We start from the raw sequence: 10,869 nt of genomic DNA on the forward strand, positions 1-10,869 counted from the left end.
GCCAATAAGCTTGCTACGGATTTCTCTGTAGTGGAAATTTTGGGACTGGGGCCTGTTTAGAAATATCAGAGATAACTTGGGGAGGGGGTAGTGGCAATGCTTCCTTTTAGAACAAGAAAGAAAACCACACAGATCATTTTAAAGAAGCCACACTTTGGACTGGATGTGAGAGGGAATGGTTTAGAGGTCACAGGTCACTGCCCCCTTGATGTCGAGCAGACTCTAGTTTTATTTCCTCTGTCATGATTGGAAAAGGATTTGTTGCTAACCTTCTATCAAGCTGTTCTCATATAACTTGGGGTCCAGCATCAACTCTTATGGGGAATGAAAAAGCTACAGAATATATGTGGAGCATGAAGCCCCTCCATCACTCTCTCTTTTCTTCCCCATCACTACATGTGTTTGATCCATTAAAGCCCAAACTTTTGCTGGCACCACCTTGGTCTCTCACGGTCACCTCCACGAAGTCTCCAAGTGAGTCAGCTGAAATAGGAAAGAGTAAAGAGGTGTGTTTCTGACTCCTCCACTCAAGACTCTGAGCAATGAACAACTGCAAACAAAGTCTCTCAACCTGAAACTCTCAAGGGCAGGGTGTGGGGAGGTGTGCGGCATGGTGTACGCTCAGCAGGTTGGGCATGTGTGCTTTCCTTCTGTTTAATAACTAACTCTCCCCACTGGGCTGCAGCCCAGCTTATGATGCTCTTCATGGAAAATACCACCACCACACCAACCTTCAACACCTTTGTGTTCTGGCCAGGCATAAAAAGTTCCCTCCTTCCCTGCAGTGAACCCCCTTATCCCCCCACCAATTGCTCATGTTCTAAAATGTTTATTAATTAAATTTGGCTTCTCTGGTTGATTTTGTAGGAAAAGCTTTTCACACATTGAAGTCACGCATCTGCACACATATTGGCTGACGCTCGTTGATAGCTAAGGACACAGATGGAAAGGCCCTTGGCTGGCAAGCTGTCTCATGTGACTGCAGAGCCCTACCTTTCATATGATTCTTCAAGTTCTGTATAACTAGAAGAGCTATATGCTGGCTAACAGAGAAGACAACATCACTCCTCTCATACCTCTGTGGAATGTTGCTAGGTAAGAAATAAGAATTGTTCATCTAAAGCCTGTAGAGTCCAGTAGTCTACTTCTCATGAAGGACCAGCAGATATTTTGTAAGAATTCAGGATTGTTTTCCCTGATGTGAGGCTTAAAAATCTAAAAAAACATTATGAAATGTGATTTCTATCTACTTGGCAGGGAGGGATGATGTGGTATTAGATTTACACACACACACACACACACTGTGTGGAGACAAGTTTTAACCTGTATCTTGGAACCTCTGGTTAAATCCCAGGAGACAAAGGACAACAGACCTTGTAGAGAGGGGTTTCAGCATGTGGACTTGAATCAGACTGCCCATGTTTAGATACTGGCTCCTTTACTTATCATATTAGCCAAGTTAGTTAATGTCTTTGTGCTTTAGTTACCCAATCTTTAAAATGGGGACAATAGCATTTCGCACTTCGTAGGGTTGTTATGATAATTAAATTAAAATTTGTGAAGTGCTAAGGTGCCTGGCTGGCTCAGTCAGTAGAGCATGAGATACTTGAACTCAGGGTTGTGAGTTTAAGCCCCAAGTTGGGTGTAGTAGAAATTCCTTAAAAATAAAATGTTTAAAAAGTGAAACAAAAGAAAAATTATAAAGTGCTTAGAAGTATGTCTGGCACATAGCAAGCTCTATATAGGTGTTTACTAAATAAATAAAATAAAAGTGTGTTACAACCGTATTTGTTTTCTAGGGTTGCCATAATACCAGGGACTGGGTGGCTTGAACAATAGAAAAATTTTTTAAAGATTTTATTTATCTATTTGAGAGAGAGAATGAGCATGATTGGAGGAGGTGCAGCAGAGGGAGGAGAGAGAAGGAGGCTCCCCACTGAATGGAGAGCCCCATGTGTACTCGATTCTAGGACTCTGAGACCATGACCTGAGCCAAAGGCAGATGGTTAATTGACTGAGCCACCCAGGCACCCTTAAACAACAGAAATTCATTTTCTTAAACTTTCGGAGGCTGAAAGTCCTAAACCAAGGTTTTGGCAAGATTGTTTCCTTCTGAGGGTTATGAAGGAAGAATCTGTCCCAGGCCTTCATCCTTGGATTATAGATGGCGGCCTTCTCCCTATGTCTTCACACCATCTTCCTTCCATACATGTATGTGTCCAAATGTTCTCTTCTTATAAGTACACCAGTGATTTTGCATTAAGGCCCACCCTAATGACCTCATTGCAACTTAATCACAATAATAAAGGCTCTATCTCTAAACACAGTCAAAGTCTAAAGTACTGGAGATTAGGACTTCAACATATGAATTTGAGGGGGGTGGGCACAGAAGATGATACACAATTCAATCCATAATAGCAATTTTAACATAAGCTCCTCTATCTCCAGATGGACACGTACAGTTAAAATAGCAACATGTAAGAGCAGCTACCAAACCATGGGCAAGAGGGCTCTTTTATCTGCATAATTTCTCCTTTAAACGTGTTGTATTCATTTATCAAACTCTATTAAAACCATGCTTACAGCCTGTACCTCTCCTGGGAACTTGATGAGTTCAGTAAGCCCAGACTCTTTCTTCAGAGCAGCACATTTAAGTGTCAAGTTTTGGCTTATTTAATCAGTCCAGACTTTATTTTTTGAGTTCAGTTGGGTTCTCCCTAATTCCAGCATCCTTTCATCCAAATCTATCAATATTTGTGAGACTGCAACGGTGTCACTCATAAGCCTTCATCTTTCCAGAACAGGAGTCCTTTAAGACAGCTTGCATACTATATACTCAACATGCTTTTTGAATAATGTAAAATTTTTGTTTCTAATTCTTTTTGGGGACATGCCCTCTTGGGTGAAATACAGAACTCTCTGTACTATGCCATATTTGCAAGGGCTTTAGCTTGTGAATGCCTGGATACATGTGAGTGTCACCCAGACCAAAAAAAAAAAAAAAAAAAAAACCACAAAAAACCATAATGTTCTGAATAGGGAAAGAAAACCAGGGAAATATCACAGGATTAATCAATTTTAAAAATAGTAATGATGATAAAATCTGAGTATAAGTTAGAAGAAGTTGAAAGATAATGTTAAGAATCAATAATCCCCCCAAACCTAGGACACAGTTGATATAGGTTGGGGACTTCTTTTGAAAGAAACCATTGTTTTATACTACGCTCTCTCTCTTTTCTAATTTCCCACGAGGACTAACATAATTATGGACATATATAAGTGCTCAGTGAATGTTTGTAAATTAAATGTTTGTATATTAAAACATTATAATTGAAGCTGAGGTTTAAGAGAGATAACCTTAGGGTTTATTTAAAGAAAACTGATGAAACTCATTACATATCAAAGGCAGTGTAAATTGAAAATACTAATAGACTCATAAAAGGTGCTTAGAAGTAGAGAATTTTTCTCTTAAAAAATCATTTGTTCAAGCTTTGCGCAGTGGCAGTATCGTAGCCAATGAGGTTTATCCGAGGCGCGATTATTGCTAATTGAAAAAATCATTTGTTCAAAGGGAAGAAAATCTAAAATAGTTTGATATAAGTGGGGAACAATCTTTTTGATTTGAGATAAGTGTTTAGCCTTCTTGCTTTAAACAGAAGGAGCAAGAAGAAGAAATCATAGACCTTAGAAGGACATCCATCTAGACCCTACCCCTCATTTTACAGATGTCGCAACAGAGACCCAGCCATAGTAACTGTTCAAGATCCCACAGTTAACTGTTAACTGGATACCAAGCTGTTAACCTATTTCCATATGCTTCTTCTCTTCCTCCTGACGGATTTATTTAGTGAAGAAATGATTTAAAATATACTTCAGCTTCCTGACATGTACAACTAAGAAGAGGGAAAGGGACTGCTAGACATGGAGATCTTACACAGTACCCAAGAGATGGAAGCATCCCCCACCCCCATGTCCTCAGATGGATGGATGGATAGACCAAGTGTGGTCAGTACCACAGAGGAACTTAATCAGCCCAGAAAAGGAGTGAGATTCCCATGCAGGCTACAACACGGAGCTTATGTTGAATGAAAGAGGCCAGTCACAAAAGAATAAATACAGTAAGATTCCATTCCTATGAGGTACTTAGATTCATAGAAACAGAAAGTAGAATGGTGGTTTCTGGAGGCTGAGAAGAGGGTGGAGGAAATGAGGAATTGTAATTTAATGGATGCCGTTTCAGTTGTGCAAGGTGGAAACATTCTGGAAGTTGGTTGCCTATCAGTGTGAATATACTTAACCACTACTGAACTGTGCACTTAGCAATGGTTAAAAGGGTACATTTTATGTTATGTTTTTTTTTTACCCTAATTAAAACAAACAAAAAGGAAAGAAGAGACAAACATTAAATAGTAAGAGAGAAAAAGACAAAGAAGGCACAATGCCAAGGAAAGCAAGGATCAGCATAGTTCCTCCCAGTCATGGAGCTCCCCACCACCTGCACCTGCACCCCCAAATCCAGGCTTCCATTCTGATTCTTAGATCCATTTACTGTACTTGTCCATCTGCTTACCAAGACTACTCTGCTGTTCATGTCAGAACTCTCTGCTGTCAAATTTCTGATCCCCATTTCTACACCCACACCCACACCCACCCACACATATGCACATACATGCACACCATGGTAAGCCAGAATCTCCCCCCCATTCTGCAATCCTCTCCTCCCCAGGGTTGACCTGTCCCCAAAGCCAAAATTGTTGTCATCCCTTCACTCTATCGGTGGTCAAGGATCAGAACTAAACCAAACCGTAAGGGTAAGATCTATCTCAGGACCCCCTTTCCTCCTTCCTCTCCTGGGCTCTGGCTGCCCAGCACCCTCATACAGCTCCCAGGCAGACAGGAGGCACTCACTGTGCTCAACCCAGAGACGTTTGGGTCTGTGCCCTTGCTTTGCACTACTTTATCTCTGTGGTTTCTGCACGTGGTTCTTGCTCGTGGTTCTCCTTCCTCTCTCTGTGCCATCCCACTCCCACTGGTGTCACTGTCACTCCTACACACTATCCACATTTGTTCTCCAGCAACTGTTATGCTAAAAATAGAATCAGACTACAGAAATCACACTGTGGCAGCATGGAGAGGTACCAGTTTATTTATATGTGTTGATCTCTCAGGGAATATTTGCTTTACAGTGGGTAACAATTCAAATGGCCATCTCTTTAGTGGTGACGTTTTAGCCATCTGAGACAGGCCTCTGGAAACATGAATTTAGAGTAGCAAGGCCTTTAAGGTACGTGTCCAAAGGACATCAAGCTCTGTCTCTTCCTTCTTTCCTGCTTTCCCACCCCAAGATAGCGGCCCTATCTCTGGAGCGTGTCACCTTGGAGGGAAATATTTGCACTGTTTTGGTGCTTGGCTTCATAGAGAGATAACATGACAAAAGCCTACTTTTGAGTAGTTTATAATCTATTGTTAATGACTTGCCTAGCTCAAAATTGCTGTTTATTCAGGTGGTCAATTCTGAAAAATTCTCATTGGGAGACTTCAAAAGAATGGCCAGATGAAACACAATTCTTAAGTTCTTGGTAAAGTTTCAGTCTCTTCCTCATAGAATTTCCCTCCCAAACCTGTTCTTTTGCCTAAGATGCAAATTCTTGTTTGAACTTCATCTTTAAATTTTCCTCCATGTTTGCTGGAGAAGCTGGTGAGCTGTGATCTATGGTCAAAAATTGCTAAGGAAGGTGGTAAAGAAATGGAGAGCACAAGTCATATGGAGTTATCAGCTCCTTATCTTACTGGGGGCTAACTTGGCCAACATGATCTTTTTTTAATTATGTGTTTCTGATATGACTGGATACACATATATTATAGAGATGAGCCCCATATAAAATGAATTCTTCACTGAAAAGCATCTCAAGACATGGCACATATATTCTTCTGAAGATTTTTTATTTATTTATTTGACAGAGATCTCAGGTAGGCAGAGAGACAGGCAGAGAGAGAGGAGGAAGCAGGCTCCCTGCTGAGCAGAGAGCCTGATGCAGGACTCAATCCCAGGACCCTGGAATCTTGACCTCAGCTGAAGGCAGAGGCTTTAACCCACTGAGCCACCCAGGCGCCCCCACATATATCCTTCTAAATTACCCAAAGACAGCCATGCTCAATTCATAGCTGGCATTATGGTTGATGAGGAGACTTGCTAGGCATTCTGAACGTGGTAAATATAAAGACGTACAGCTTCCTTATGTCTTTTTAACAATACCTCATCTTTTGTTCTCTAGTGAGAAACCCAAATATCTGAATGTCAGTCTTTGTACTAATAAATGGATTTTCTGTTCTCACTCACCTTGAGTTGTAAGAATGAAAGATCAGCTAATATTCACTGCTTTTCATTGCACTTGGCTTAAGAGATCCCTTCCTCCATTTTTCCTTGTATTGCTCTTTCCTTGGAGTGTCATGCCAACTAAAGCAAGAATTTCTCCTATAGCTTATTTAAAGCCATCCCTGTGTTCCTAGAAGCAGCATAAAGCAGGAGAAATCTCAAAATGAACATTTGTTTTCTAAGGAAGAATCGTACCAATAAACCATCTCTCTAACACAAACTGCCTTCCAACAAGCAAAAAAAAAAAAAAAAAGTAGTTGCCAATAAATCAATGAAGCTACACAGCCATGCTAGTGATGATGGTGCCTGACAGCTAGAACAGCTTCAAAAGGTAAATCCAATTCTGTAAGAACAGGAGTTGAGCTAACACTCCTGGGTAATCCAATAAAGCTTCCAGTAATTCTGCTTTTTTTTTTCCCCTATTCTTGATTATTTTATTTGTGTCTTTTGCTTATCATTTGGAATGGTGACTCATATTTGCTACTGGGCAGTTACCTTTGGCTACTCAACTTTCATTTTAGACTGAAGGCATGCTGCACCCTTTTCAATACTTTGGAATTCCATTTCTAGGAGGAAACATGTTATGGCAAATCCTAGAGACCATAAACCTCCATAAGTCTTATTTATAAACAGGTTACTTCCTTTCATCTCCTAAAAAGGTTTTTTTTTTTTCCTTTTAAATATACATAACAAGAAAGAAATACCAGTCTTCCCAAGAGCTAAAATCTTATTGAGCCTGTATTTCAACTTTTTAAAAATCTACTTGAATTCCAATATTTTTTTAATGGATTAGATAAAGCCTGGCAATCAGGGGCTAGGAAAGAAATATGCCTCTCCTAGGATTTCCTCAAACTTAATTAGCTAACATTTGGCTTGGGGTAGACCCTAAAGGAATTTAATCAATTTATTTCTGCCAAAACCAGTGTTTTGTTGTTGGTCTTTGATAGGAAGAGTAAAACAGAAATAACAAAGAGGTTTCTGTAAAGATTAAATTTTTAAAACATCCGGGATAGGAATGTCTACATTTGCACCACATTATATAATTGTTGTCATCATCACATTGAAAAATACTTATTAAGCCTTTGAGCCTGCATGGCGCTGTGGTAAGCAATGTATAAGGAGAACTAACTATACAGAAACAATTCCCATTTTGCCACGTGGAAAGGGGAAGCTAAGGCTGAGGCATAGCGTGAAGGATATAGATTTGTTTCAGTGGGTGAAGAATTATGAAGATTAAAAAAGTAATAGGTGGGTTTTTCTTGTTTTGTTTTCACAGTTAAATTTGTTAAAAAGCAAAATAATCATACAACTTAGAAGTAGAAGCAACCTTAAGGATCACCTGGACCAATGGTTTTATTTTATAGATTAGGAAAGTGCACACGAGAAACTCAAAATGATTTGCCCAAAGTTAAAGAAAATGAGAGACATCCTCGGGATTACGACCCAAGAATCCTAATTCCAAGTTTCATATGCTTATCATGCCACTATTTAGCCACAACATTTTCAAAAACACATTAATAAGTTATGAGAGATGCGATCTCAGCAAAGATTCAAGAATTTGAAGGTTAGACCGGGTGACAGGCTCCCTGGGCTCTGCTTCTCATTAACTCCAGAACTGTGGATCAGTTCCTTCATATCCCTGCATCTTTGTTCCTTCATGGATAAAACAAAAGAGTTGAACTGAATTCCCTCAAAGGTGCCCTTTCCTGCTCTCATGTGCTACAATTCTGTTATTCGATGGGCACCGAAACACAGGTGGTTCTGGAAAAAGAATCCTATATGTTTATGGAAGAACATGTAAGCTTCCCACAGGGCCAACGGTGAAAAGGTAGTAGGCCTGAGCCAAGAAGAATGATCTCTTTTATTAAAACCTCAGACACTCAGAATATCAGGAAGTATTTTCTTTTTTCCATCTCAGTTACTTCTTTACCACACTAGAGGATTTGATTTGGGTCATTATTCACTTCTGTATTAGAATTGTGGGAGCCTGATTGTTTGTTGTTGGCTCTATGTCCATATCTATGTGTGTAAACATATATACTAATAACTTTAGAAGTTATTAGTAAGGGAAGCATTTCTTTCTCTCTCTCTCTCTCTCTCTCTTTCTCTTTCTCTTTCTTCCTTTCTTTCTTTCTTTTTGGTTAAACTGTCCCCTTATCTCTCAAGTTCCAAATCTGGAGTAGTGAATTTAGGGTAATGTTCCTCTGGTAGAGTGAATGCTCCTCACTCTTGACTCTCTCCAGGGGGATGCTATTGTTAGAAAAGATACTCATTCTTGCACTGTCCTCAGTTCAAGAAAAAAGACAACTGAGTCATACGTGGGTGGTGCTTTCTGTGATGTTTAAAAATGCAGCTACGAGGCTATCCACTTGAGATCCAGCAGAGCACTAAAATAAATTTAACAAACTCTTGATCCCAGGTTGTACCCCAAGGTACAAATCTTTCTTTTTTTCATTTTTGCTTGATGTGCTAAGTAAAATGGCCAAACTTACGTGTATGGTTATTAAAGCAAAGAGTTGTAATCATATCTCATTTCAGCAAAAACTCCAGCTAGCTTAAATCAGATTTAAACAAAGTGATGCACTTTGCACAGCCCATTTCCTGAGGCCTCAGATAAGAACAACAAGCATCCAACTCTACCATCCCAAATGTCTAGACGCAACCTGTAAAATTCTGGAGATGTCTTTGTGTTTAGGCTATTTGTATGTTTTGTTTACATGGCACTGAATAGCTAGGTGCTAGGGAACATCCAGATGATGGGCTTAAAAATTCTTCTGTGTATGATTTTTAAAAGACTTTATTTATTTATTTATTTATTTAGGAACGAGAGTGAACAAAAGAGAGAGCACAAGCAGGGAACGGCAGACTCCCCGCAGAGCCAGAAGCCTGGATGCTCTCTCCATCCCATGACCCTGAGATCATGACCTGAAGGCAGACACTTAACTAACTGAGCCACCCAGGTGCCCCTTAAAAATTCTTGTTTTGATGAGATTTTGGCTTTATAGCCAAGAAGCAATCCCAATCAATATTGACATCACCAGCCTTTGAAAAAGCATATGCTTTATTTTATTTTAGATTGTCACAAGAGTAAAAACAAAAAAATGCCATAACCATAACATTTTAACTCAGTTTTGCATATTGACTCCCATTTGCAAAAATTATAGTATGAAACATCATAAATTGTAAAGCAATAACAATGCCTCTAAAGTTTTAGAAGTTTCTCATTCACGGTTTACATCTCTGTTTTTCCTTTTTTACATTAAAAATTTGATCTTTGCCTTATTGGAACTATGAAGAAATCTAAATCTGAATAGCCCTTTTTATAATAGACAGTATTGTTTGTACTTGCAAAATTGGATTAAGAAATCACTGGTATTATTAACACATGTTTTTTGCCAAAGAAAATTCAGCATATTTCTGCTTAGCCTTGAAATTTCCACCAACCAGACTGAGTGATTGGGTACCACCCACACTCTTCTCTTCGGCGTCCCTACTTCCCTAGGGAAATCTCAGCTTGAAACCCATATAACATGTATAAACTCCTCTTGTACCTTGTTCTGTTACACCTGTCCTGCAGGTGAAATGATTCCCCAGTTGTACCACATTATGCGATCGAGCACTTAGTTTATAAAAATCAAGTAAACATCTTTTCTATGTTTCCCTCTTTCCGTTCTGTGCTGTATCTAAAATTATAGACTATACCCTTCTTTTTGATAGGAGCACCTCTCTTTGTGATTCCTTTTCTTATTTTTTTTTAAAGATTTTATTTATTTAAGAGAGAAAGAAAAAGCACAAGCTGGCAGGGGAGCAAGAGGGCAAAGCAGACTCCCTGCAAGCAAGGAGCTCAATGCAGGACTCAATCCCTGGACCCTGGGATTTTGACCTGAGCCCAAATGCAGATGCTCAATTGAATGAGCCACACAGGCTCCCCTTCCTTTTCTTATTTTTAAGCATTAAACTCCCCTTGGATCATGATTATTTCTTGAGCTTGAGAAGATTATAGCACATGTAGTAAATACAGGTTCCTTCTTTCCTTCCATAAATACCTGAGTTGTTGATAACCCACTCTTCTTTTTCCTCTCCCCTTCCAAACCAACACACATCACATACAAAGACACACACATACACAGCTTTAAAAAAATTAACATAAACTAAATTTTATCATGAATATAACAACCAAACCTTTCTAATGGGCAGCTCCCCTTTGCTTTAATTCTGCTTTCCTAGTGCAATCGAAAAAAATACATTGTTAGTCATCATAATAAGCAGTTGTTTGGAATTTTAAAATGTTCTCATTTATTCAAACAGTACATGCAATAAGTGAACTAACAGTATTACACAGCTTATTACAAACAAAAAAAGAATGCCCTTCCCCCCAAAAACTACAATACACTTCCTAACACCAAAATTTCTAAGTTCTTTTTCTCAGATACAATGTCTTTTACCAATTTCTTCTGCTCTTCTGTTTCTTCTGAGAGTTCTCTCCCTATTTC

At 39.1% G+C, this 10,869-nt stretch overlaps 1 non-coding gene across 1 annotated transcript; it reads left to right on the top strand.

Annotated features, from left to right (window-relative positions):
* Positions 1–3,487: 3,487 nt before the first annotated feature.
* LOC123387244 lies at positions 3,488–3,635 on the top strand. The gene has a single exon (XR_006601580.1). It is a non-coding gene; the product is annotated as a U4 spliceosomal RNA (small nuclear RNA).
* The last annotated feature ends 7,234 nt before the right edge of the window (positions 3,636–10,869 follow it).

Source organism: Mustela putorius, unplaced genomic scaffold, assembly GCF_011764305.1.
Source record: "Mustela putorius furo isolate JIRA1106 unplaced genomic scaffold, ASM1176430v1.1 tig00003850_pilon_pilon_pilon, whole genome shotgun sequence".
Lineage (NCBI taxonomy): Eukaryota > Metazoa > Chordata > Mammalia > Carnivora > Mustelidae > Mustela > Mustela putorius.